The 12,117-nt window shown below is 38.5% G+C and overlaps 1 long non-coding RNA gene and 1 pseudogene across 1 annotated transcript; both read left to right on the top strand.

Annotated features, from left to right (window-relative positions):
* Window positions 1-9,457, top strand: part of LOC122147714 — a 28,050-nt pseudogene extending 18,593 nt beyond the window's left edge.
* A 60-nt stretch (window positions 9,458-9,517) lies between these two features.
* On the top strand, window positions 9,518-12,103 carry LOC122147715. The gene is made up of 3 exons (XR_006161779.1): window positions 9,518-9,583; window positions 11,507-11,974; window positions 12,063-12,103. It is a non-coding gene; the product is annotated as an uncharacterized LOC122147715 (long non-coding RNA).
* Window positions 12,104-12,117: the final 14 nt, after the last annotated feature.

The raw sequence follows: 12,117 nt of genomic DNA, 5'->3' as shown, positions 1-12,117 counted from the left end.
GGTATTCAAGAAGCCGAATAGTGCTTCCAAACCCATCAGTTGTATCAATCAAAAAAGACCATCCATGTATCCATGTTTTCCTCATTTTCCTGTTGTTATAAACTCTTCCTCAGAAATCTGAAGAAACAGAAATTTCCTCCTCCAGGTACAGGGTGTATAATGTGGGCATTCTGCTGAGAGAGCGCATTAATAATTAATCTTTTATTCATATTGGATTTGCAGCAAATGAGGGACCAATTGGTTTGCTGTTAGTCTTTGAAGCAGTGACATTTATGAGTTGATGTTGTATCTTCAGCACAAGTGTCATGTTTTATTGAAGATAAGTGGCTTGTTTGTTCCTATAAGCACAGACCTGATGAAACATTGTGCTTGCTTCACTTCAGTCACATCAGTGTGTAAAATTGTTTTCATGGTGCAGAAGTCTCAGCCACCTCAGGTGATTTAATAATAATAATGATCCTAATACTGAGCCCTGAGGCACTCCTCCAGTCCTTATGTAATTGATTGAAAAGTTTTTTGCTGATCACAAGCAGAACTTTTGTTTGACCCTTCTAACACATTTCCAAGCCAGTGAAGATTTGCTTGGATCGTAAAGTCATGCCTATTCAAGAGGAAAATGCGTACAGCAGAGACAAGAGTTGCCCCCTGAGTAGGTGAGCTTTTAGATCAGTGTTTCCCCTTTGGGAGTCACTGACATTTTTGCACTAACAATAGCACTCTAACAGTGATTTTTATTATGAACAGTTTGAACTTGCAGTTTATCTGCTCTCAGTAATGGGAACTAGAGAGAAGGCAGAAGAGAAACATCCTTGCTGTGATGTTTCATTCTCAGGCTTTTAGAGTACAATGTAATCTAGCTAAGCAGCGTATTCCATTATTCGTAAAAATAAAAATAAAAATAGGTCCAAACCAGCAATGTTTACAGTGCAAACAGGAGGTTTGTATTTATTAAACTATGAATTACTGGGCAACACAGGGTCATTACATTCCTCTTCAACTGAGTCTTTTTCTTATTTTAATGGGGGCCACATGAATGCTGCAGTTTTGAATCAGACATTTGCATTCCAGAATTTGGTTTTCATTATGTTTGTTATTAAAAGCATCCCTGTTTACCCTTCTAGCTCACTGCTATTGTTACTCTACACTAATATCTTGCATCAGAATAGTGCCCCAGTGAACTAACTTGCATATTATTATAGACTTAATATTATATCCTAATAATTGTTACTAAATGTATACTACATAGTAAAAATATCAGATAGTCTTGTTGTTGTTTTTTAGTTTATTTATGGTCCATTTTTGTTTTCTATAAGATGTTAGATAAACTGAGGGACCGCTGGATAAACACAGGTCTGTGGGACAAGCTTGAGGAGCAGAAAACTGTGATCACTGAGCCACGTGGTGGTGGCAAGGGAGATTTTGATGAGTTGCTGCAGACATACTACGAGGCCATCAGAGGAACAGCTGCCAACAGTGAAAACAGAGGTCAGTGTTGATTCATTCCAAATGCCTTGTTTAAATGTGTTGTCTGTGTTTATTATGATTTATTTTCCCAGATGGAGCATTGCTGGTTGCTGTTTGCAGAGGGAAGGTTAGCGAGGGATTTAGACTTTACTGATGATAATGCCAGAGCAGTGGTCACTATTGGTATCCCATTCCCCAATATCAAAGATTTGCAGGTAACGGTCTGCAAAAAAAAGCATATCACAATTATAATTGCATATACTGTATGTGGCATGTCTATGAAGTTTCTCATTTGTAATCGATCTCATGGATGAGCCATGTTCAAATCAATCAAAAATAGTAGATTTAATTAATGGAATTCTGTAATAACATGGCATCTTATTTACATAATTCCAATCCCATAACTTTGGTAATGTCACTATAATGTGACTATAAAGTGTACTGCTTTAGTAGCTGTTCTAGTCAACTGGATGTGATTTTTGTGGTTCAAGATGATTCAACACCATTTAAGTGGCTTCATAAGCTGTGAACTGATGGTAGAGATTCCCATTAGAGAGTAACTTTGCTAGACTCTCCTAATCTTTTTATAAACTTATTAAAACTTTCACTTTTCTTCATCATCATTTTAATCCTGAAGTATAATTTGTCCTCTTATATGTGTTCATGTCTTAAAAAAGTTACTTTGTACGCAGAACATCAGTTCCCACCTTGCTGTGATCCGTAAATGAATTCAATAGTGATTTTCTGTGTTTTGCCTGTCCTTAGCAGATAGACCTGACCTTTAAGCTTCCCCCTCTGTCTACCTTGCTGTCAGAGTATGTTGAAGCTCTCCTAACTGGGTCTGTCACCGTGGGGACATGTACAGATGATTGACACTTGCGAGCCCTTCACCTTAGTGGAAGCCTTTGGCGTGGTTGTACCCTTACCTCTGGGGAAGGCCTTTGATTTTTTTTCACTTCTGCTTCAGTGGAGGCCGATTGAGTTTGCTATTTTGTATGAGTTTTGGAAGGTTCTGAGGTAGGTTTTAATCATGTGGCTTGTTTGCGGACAAGCAGTCAGTTGATGTGCCAGAGAGGGTGAAGAGTAAGGAGGCAGGGATTTTCTAGTGCACCTGGCCAACCGTAATGCTCGTCCTTGTTTCAAATGCCACATGAAGTGGTTGACAGCACTCAAATGTGTCTGTTTGCTGTCATCAATTTCCCCTCAGTACCTTCCCCCATCTACACAGATGATGCTTTGTCTCGTTTGCCTAGTGTAGGTTAAAAGATGAAGGATGGTGAAGGAGTTTTGGTGTATTCTTTCTTATCCCAAACAGATTAAGAGTTTCTGGAGCCATTGCTACTTTTTTAAAGATTTATTTTTGGCATTTTTTGCCTTCATTAGGACAGGACAGTATTTCAGACAGGAGCTAGGTGGGAGAGGAGGGGGGGGTGAAAACAGGAAAGGTCCGCAAGCCGGGACTCGAACTCGGGATGCCTGAAAAGTGCAAACCGTTTTTATATGTTGGCCCGCTGCCCACGAGGCTGTTGCCGCCGACAAATGAGAATGATTTTTCGGTTGGGTAATAAGTCTATCTGCAAACAATCTTCTTCAACACAACTTATTCAGTTTCGGTACTTTTTACAGGGTTCCCACAGTGATGATTGCCAGACCTGAAAAAGTCAAATGTTGTTGAAATGGCTATTGTGAATATATGCTTCCATTAATTTAATGTAAATTATTAGAATAGAATTTAAAAATAAATGTTTTCTGTTTCAATTTTACAGTGTAATTTATTGCTGTGATGTCAAAGCTTAATTTTTCAGCAGCCATTACTCCGGTTTTCTGTGTCAGTGCATCAGTCAGTTTTTGTAACAATATAAAATTATTTGCTGTCACTTTTGGTTGGTTAAATGCATCCTGAATAAAAGTAATTGAGTAAAAGTAACTGAATAAAAGTATTAACTTCTTAAAAAAAAAAAAAAGATTCTTGAACCCAAAATTTTGAATAGTTGTGTACTTTTTTTTTTTAATTTCTGTTAAATTAAAATATGTTTGCGAGCCTTAATGATGTTCAATTTGTCATTAAATCATTCTTTAGAGCCAAACTGGAATTGGTAACATCAGTTTACAGAATGATAAATAATTCCATTTTTAAATTATTATTTTTTAAAATCTATAGTCTGTAGTCACAAATGACTGGCAAGGTCATGGAAATCCGTTGTTTAAAAAGAGTGCAAACTGTTTTATGCAAGCGTTTTATAAGTCCATCTCTTTATTGTTCATAGTAGAAAACAACAGTTCACTCAACAATTAGCAATTAACAACACAACAGTGTTTATACACTGATAGCCTGCATGCAAGCTTCTGATACAAGATGTTGCCTCTCCTTTGGTTGAGTGCATGAGGGGTTGAGATGACCCCTGGGGATATCTAGGATGTGGCCCTAATGCAAATTAAAGAGAGGACACTGTTTACTGTCAGAGTGCATTGTTTATTCTATACAAAGCCGGTCTAACAAGCACATTAATGTTTACGTTGGCACTCACAGGGAGCCACCCAGTTTTTTTCAGAAAATGTAAAAATATAGATTTTGTTTCATGATTGTTTGTTTCAAACTTTCAGAATGGTACACATGCTTGAATTCATTGACTTGTGACTCTGACTGTCTAGTCGGAGTAGAGGTCCTGTTGTGTGGATGCCTGCACAGTCTTTCCAGATAGACAGAGAACCTATTAAAGTACCTCTAAAATGAGAGTATCGCTTTTATTACTCCGTTATTGGGAGCAAGATCAAAGTTGAACTTTAAACAATCTAAGGCATTGCAATCTAAGCCGATGGTGCACACATAAAAATAGCCTCTGGTGAACATAAAAACTGGAAGGAACATGTTTTTTATTTCGCTAAGAAAAATAATCTCAGATTTAAAAGCCAGTAAAATGGCTATTCCAGCTGATGCCATGTCTCGATGCCTAATGAACAGCTTGTGTGAGATGATGGAAAGTGTGTTAAATTGTAAAGGTTTGTGTGGAATGTTGTCTCGTTTCTCTCTGATTTTCCTTTAAATTGCAGAGCTGAGGACTCTTAGTGAGATCAGCTCTGCTGTTTCCTAACACGGACAGACAGCAGGCTACAAGATCTCGGTGACAAGCACGACAGCGGCTGTGTTCCGATCTGCTGCAAATGCATGCCTCTTAGTCAAATGTCTGTTTTAAAGGATGAACAGGTAAAGAGGTTGAAGCTGATGTGAGAGTCGGCTATCTCCTGACATTTTACGTAATCCCTTCCAGCTTGCGGTTTCTTGCACATTGAGGAGATTTGGCTAGCAGCGGGAATTGGCTTTTTCACATATGCAAGCTGTCATGTCAGATTGAGTGTTGGCGTGGTACTGGGAGGTGAAGGGCCTTGATAGTGAAATAGACTCTGATTGGATTTATATGGCAGTCCGCCTCAGGGTAGCGGCCTTTAGTTGACGACAGGATCTCTATCCAGATGCTTTAAAAACCCTTCCACTGGGTTAGAGATTGAGATTGTGCATCAGATGGCAGATTCAGTCATGCTTAAGTGTTTGCTCTTCAGTTCAGCCCCATGTGTATGTCAATGTGTCCATGTGTTTCTAAATATTCCTGATTAAAGTGTGTGAGAACATCGCGGAAAGACGCAGAGCTGATGTGTACAAGAGACAAGCCTTACCTGCAACGGTCATGCCCTCGACAGGTTGTGGCATCTGAAAACACAGTACCTGTCACAAATAGTTAAGGCTTTCACCGTCTTGTCCCCATCCGACAGGATTTGAACTTTTCACTTGTCAATTCAGAAAAGGTTAGCGTTAAAAACCGTGAGGGCAGCGGGTGAAAATTGATGGATGCCTCCCTGGCATTTTTATGGCAAAGCAGATGCCTATTGTCTGGTGGCCTCTTTCTTCCGCCTCATTGCAATGGATCAGCGGGTGTGGGCAGGCAAGTATGAAAGCACTTCAGGCCTAGGGTGTCATCTTCAGTGGAGCTTTGCCCTCTGCAGATCACCGCTCACCAGACCTACCTCCTGCCAGTGTTAATCTAATTAGTTCTATATGAGCGGCACGATGGTGGTGCAGCTGCCCCACTCCCAGGTGTGGCCTGTGGGGTCTTCTGATAAAAGTTAGTGAAGATCAATACTGTCTACTGAGTTTAGAAAATAATCTTTATTTGTACAAGAAGAAAATTATCAATGCCTCAGGATTGGCTCTAAACCAGCCTAAACCAGCAACCTTCCAGTTACAAGACCTGTAAATTTACCACTACACACTACTTTACCGATGATATACTGTTTGTTTATTTTGCTCAGGCTTGGAATCTGTTCATCAGAAGTTCCACAGGGTTTCCATGGTCCTGGAAAACCCTGCAAATATGAACTAAAGAGGTTTAAAATGTTTTTTTTCCAGGCCAATGAATAGAATAGAAAAAGAAAAGTCAGGGAAATTTCTATGCTTAGACCATACTGGTAAAAAATGTATAGTCTGAATGCACTGTAAGTCGCTTTGGATAAAAGAATCTTCTAAATGAATGTATTTTATTTATGTTTTGTATTTCGTTTTGGATTTTGGGTTATTTTTTATGTTTTTTGTAGGACTCTCTTATTTGAATTTAAAATAACAGTTTTTTATTTTAAAATATTTTGATATGTAATTCATTCTAGTGATGGGAAAGCTGAATTTTCAGCAGACATTTCTCCAGTCTCCTTTGTGTCACATGATTCTTCAGAAACAGTTCTAATATGCTGAATTGGTGCTCTAGAAACATTTATTATTAAGAAGAAAGAAGAAGGTTGTGCTGCTTAATATTTTTGCAGAAATCATTATACTTTAGGATTCTTTAATAAATAGAAAGTTTATAAAACGGCAATTATTTAAAATAAAAATCTTTTGTAACATTATAATTGTAGCTCTATTTTTCATCAATTTAATGTACCCTTGCTGAATAAAAGTATTAATTTGGTTAAATAAAAATAAAAATCTGTTACACTCTAGAATAGGGAACACATATTTACTATTAACTAAGAGTTTTCCCTCAACAAACTCCTGATTTGCTGCTTATTAATAGTTAGTAAGGTAGTTATGTTTATGTGTGAGGTTAGGTTAAGGGATTTAGAATATGGTCATGCAGAATATGTGCCTAATAAATACTAATAAACAGAACAGCCAATATGCTAGTAATATGCAAGCTAATAAGAAAACTAGTTAAGAGTGAGAATTGGTCCTTAAAATATTATGTTGCCAAAAAAAATCTTACTGACCCCAGCCTTTTAAAGAGTAGTCTATATCATGCTGGTTATGCTCATCCAGTAATCACACATTAAAAAAAAAAAAAATAAAAAAATTCAAAAGGTTTGAGAACATTTTTATTATACCCCTACCTGAAATTCTATGTTTTAATGTTTTTATATGGGCTAATTTTGTCCAAGTCATTGTTTCTTTTGCATTGCAGGTCGAACTGAAGATGAAGTACAATGACAAGCATGCCAAGTCACGAGGGCTTCTGCCTGGTGGCCGCTGGTACGAGATTCAAGCATACCGGGCATTAAACCAGGCACTCGGGAGGTGAGAGCCTCATGAATTTCACAAGAGTTGATATTTATGCAATAACTTAATATTTAAGACCAATTTGGTATAACAATACAGTATGTTTGTTTTCCTAATAGGTGTATACGGCATCGAAATGACTGGGGGGCACTCATACTGGTAGATGACCGGTTTAGGACAAACCCGAACAAATATATCACGGGTAAATGAGAAATGGTCTTAAAGTGCTAAAAACGATTGTCCCATTGTTTCACCCAGCTGTAGTTCCATTTCTGTATCACTAGATGGAGATAATGACCTGTTTTGAAATGTTAGACTGTGGGCTGCGGCCAGATAATGTGTACATAAGGTCTTGCTCTTTTACATGTAACAGTGATTGGTTGAAAACATTCATTACTTGAAAATCTACACTTATTGACAGTACTGTGGTAGTGTGTTATGAAAATAGCGGTCAAGTAGAGTGGTTAAATGTTTGTCAATGCTGCTGTCCTCTTTCTCTCAGGCCTGTCCTAAGTGGGTGCGTCAGCTAGTGAGGCACCATGACACCTTCACTGGCGCCATGCAGTCCCTGGAGTCCTTTTCTCAATGCCAGCGGGGGGCAGTAGAGACCTTTGAAGAGAGACCATCTCAGGCTGCCCCTCAATACCCCAGCCCCTCCACTTCTACCTCACCCTCTCCTGAGATAATCACCCCCCACAAGCCATCTGACTCTCAACTTGCACGGCCAAACCTACACACCGAGATGCAGTCGGCCAACTCTGAGAGCAGGTCTTCTGAATCAGGTATATGACTTGTGTGGAAACAAAATAATAATTGTATAACATTCTCATTCGTGTCCTAAAGGAAGTCATTTGGTGATGATGAATAACTGTTGGGCCAATGGTTTCCTGCGTCAATCCATTAAAGTAACTTCTGTGCAATTCTTTTATTTCTATCTTTTTATAATGAGATATTTTATAATTTGTTTATAATTTTTGGATTATTTATTACTTGCTCTTCATGTCATTTAAAGGAAAAGTTCAGCCAACCCTCATCTCATTGTAGACAAACATTTTTTGTATGGTAAATATAATAAGCTAATAATTGCTAATAATAAGAAATGTTTATTGGGCACAAATTTAAAATGTGACAATGAAAATTTGAGTAATGGCTGATACCATTTGGCATTAAATATATGCAGCCTTGAGGAGGATAAGAGATGAGATCTTACCAACTGTAAACTTTGAATGGTAGTCTGTGTAAACTAGTGACCGATACATTCTTCAACATTTGTCCTTTAGTTTTCCAGAATAAAAAGAAAGTCAAATTTATTTAAAACAATTTGAGGGTGAGTAAAGGATGACTAAATGTATTTTTGGGTCAGCTATTTCTTTGACATTGTGTGTACCTTTAGGTAAAACCATCTGGTAAGTGAACGTGCGTTTATGTGGCATGTACATGTATGCGTGTGTGCTGTACACGCTCTTCACTCCTCATTGCCCCTGTCAGACTGTGTGGCCCCCGACTGACTGAACAGCATTGGGATGAGCAGATGTCTGACTGTTGCTTTAATGAAATCCCTTTGACCTTTGTTTGTGGTAGATTGAGCGTGAGTATTTGCGCACACACTTGAGAACAAATCAGGGACTCCACTCATTCAGACATATAAACCGTATTGTAGACCCAAACCTAAAGCCCATACACAGTTATCATAAAGACCCAGTGCTCCACCACTTAATCAAAGCTAAACCTCAAATGTGTTTTGTCTGATGGGAAATGCTGACTGTATTGTTTTAACCAAAGATTCTGCTTTGAGGCGTACATTTGAGCTGGTATACACACCCAAGAGTTTTGTATAATTGTCACTCAGATGTCTTTGTGTCTGTCTGTTTGAACAGGTGACCAAAAGAATATACAGCATCCATCTGAACCAAGCAGAGAACGTAATGTCCAAAGAACGCCATGGTCTACAAGCCACCTCTTCACCTCCACTCCAGTCAGTAGTCAATTCAAGACTCCCATTTTTCAATCTGAGCTGGATGTGAATTCAGTGAACAACAAGCAAATTCAGAAGGAAGTTATTCCTGTGCTTCCTGTGGCACCAAAGCACCAAATAAATGGTGCTTCTGACCTAAAAGACAGTTCAGTTGAACCTCAACTTGAGCAGCTCTTTGTGATCCCTACCTCTACTTTGAGACAGAACACCAGCGGAATGGACCATGAAGATACTGAAGAGGATGAACAAAGTATCTTCTACAGCCCTGAGCTGTTTGAAGGAGATGAGGAGGAGAAGGATGAGCCTACGGAGGTGAAGAAATCTCCTCCAGATATCAGCCATCCTCTCGCTAATAGCTCAGCCAGTGTTCTTTTGGAGGATCTGTTTGGTTCAGAGCAAGGGCAAGAGAACATTGTCTGAAGACCTTGTGAGCAGCGGCATCCCAGACAACACATTGTTACAGGGTAGTACAGAGCAGACAGATTTAATACCATGGTACAGCCTTTGAAAACGTGCCTGGCTCACAAAATAGCATCAGCGCAGTAGTCGATTACGTAGGCTTTCCAGATGTAGACAGAAAAGGCCCAGCACATCAGCAACATCAGGTAAACTCACCAACTATTTTAAACACATACCATCAACCAGCCAACCGTGCGTCATTACAATTGACGACTGATGATGTTTAGCTTTGTCTGTGATGAAGAAAAAAAAAAAAGAATGAGATGTATGTATTTGGTATAATAATGAACATTTATCCTATTCCCAAAAGCAAACAAATGGCCACTGTTCTGTCTTTAATATGCTCCTGAGTATATGTGTATCTTTTATAAGAATTATTAAAATAAGTGACAAGCACATCCTCCTCTCTGCGACGTGATGTCTTAATTTATTTTAATGAGATGGCTGAAAACTGGAAGGAGATGCGAGCAGGGGTTTACATGGCTGATTTCTCTCAGCTGAGAGGTTCTGCATTTTTACTCCGAAATTATAGCCCAGTAAAGTTTTATTTGTGTGAACTCTGAATGTAAACAGGGGGCAGCTGTGTAGTGCTGGGCGCGCGGGGCGCCAAGGGCAGGCGGGTCTGTAAACAGGCACAGGAAGCTGCTTCTTTCTGTCTCCCGCTCACTAAAAGCTCTAAGAAATGACAACATGTGAAGGATTATGTTATATAAACACAAATAACAACGCATCCAACCAGGCTAATTCCATAGTAATGTATTTTTAATAAAGTGGTAATTAAAATTTTAATTGTTGAATGTATTAACAGCTATTAGTAGTAGTAGTATTATATAAAAAAGGTATAATTAATTGTTTATTTTTATTAGTCAATTAAATAGTTTTTAATTAAAATGTTAATGGTATTATTGTTTTATTTTTGGTCTTTGAATGAGTGTTCAGGGCTTCTGTATTTACTATTTTTGTCTATATTTAACAGTATTTTGTTACTTCCATCACTTTCCTTTTGTCTCCACGACTATGATCATCAAAGAAAACGTATTATTGTTAGTAGTAGTAGTAAAATTGTAATTATTCTGTTTGATAAGTTAAATAGTTTATTTTTATTGTTAATTTTAAGGCATGTTCAGGTCTTTATACTTGGTAGTTTTGACTACTCTTGTGTTGTAGAAACTTCTAGCAGAATTTCCTCACTTTTTCTCTCTCTTTATGTGTCCATGAATACAAAATTATATTTTTATTTGTTTATTTTATATTGAATATTTGGCAGTAACCAATTAGACAAGAATGTCTATTAAGAGAGCTAGAAAAAGGCATCTTAGTATTTGAATACGTAAATATGACTGTATGGGGTTACAGTGTTTGTTCCACATACATTTACAGCTAAAGGATAATGCGTTTATAGATATTATTTTTGAAAGGTGTTGTTACTGGCAGCAATGTGCAAATAGTCTGACTGTGATAAGAATGAAAATGGACTCTAAAATATGTCATTACTCTCATTACGTTCCAAGGGACATATATTACAATTATTTTCTTCCTGAGACTTTGCAAAGGGGGGGGGGGGGGGGGGCGGGGGGGGCAGTAGCAAATTAACCGCCATTAGCCTGACAAGATTTGTCTCGTTAGAGGGACTTAAACGGCAACACCGTTAATGTGGGGGCCAAGAAAGAAATTGTATTAAAGCTCATCCCTCTTCATCTGCCCTGTGCAGAGGCAGCCAGTTCGTTATTGTAATTGCATGGCTAGCTGAGACCGGCCCATTAGTATCAGTCCGAATGAGGATGCTAAAGGCTAAGGCGTGAGAATGGGTGTAGTTCAAGACGTCCTAATAAGCTGTCTGCAGCCACACATAACTGCAAAACAGTTCATCCCTTCCCCAGCTATCCATTTAATAAACTAATAAATTAAATTGAATTAACCTAATTCACCCCTTGTCTCTCCGCAATCAGTTAAAAGTTTTTTAATAAGAGCAGTGCTGTAAAAGAAAGCTCTTTCCACAGCGTTAAACATTATTCTATTCAGGCATTATGATTTTCTCTCTTTCTTAAGGTGTGTGTGCTTGAATTCAGCAGGTCAAAGGTCAGATGGAAGGATCAGGGAGTCAGTGCCAGTGAAGTCCCAAGCTCAAAATCCCAAAAAATCTAGTTCGAGGCCTCCAACCGCACTCAGACTAGAACTAAACCAGAAAATGAGAGGCCATATCCTGAATAGAAAGGGAAGACAGCAGACACAGAGAGGTAACCAGCAGAAAATGGGAGAAGCTGAGGTTTCTGGACTGGAAAACCAACACAGCCACAACCAATACAGCTATTCTAGAAGAAATGCAGTTGTAGTGCCAATGCAGGATACCAAACAAAGAGATTCGGTCAGACACCCAGCCCAGAGACCCTCAGGGCATGATGGGTCACCAAAGGTCTCATCATCAGAGGGATTAAAAAGGGAGACAAGAACTAGTCAAACTGGCACTTGTATAACAGTTGAACTTGTGCATCCTACACCTGTAGAGGTACTGAATGACAGCTTAGAGACCCAAACAGGTAGGAAAAATCTGCTTGTATGTCCTTAAATTCAATCTACTAATACATATCTTAGTATTTAGTGTTATTTCTATGGTCCAATAAACAGGTATCAAAGTTCAGAGATCGTATTCTAGGAAGAACAGGCTCCAAAAGGAGGCTTA

The sequence above is a fragment of the Cyprinus carpio genome, chromosome A15, assembly GCF_018340385.1.
Source record: "Cyprinus carpio isolate SPL01 chromosome A15, ASM1834038v1, whole genome shotgun sequence".
Classification (NCBI taxonomy): Eukaryota; Metazoa; Chordata; class Actinopteri; order Cypriniformes; family Cyprinidae; genus Cyprinus; species Cyprinus carpio.
The sequence above is the reverse complement of the archived record's forward strand: the minus strand, read 5'-3'. Positions and strand labels throughout refer to the sequence as shown.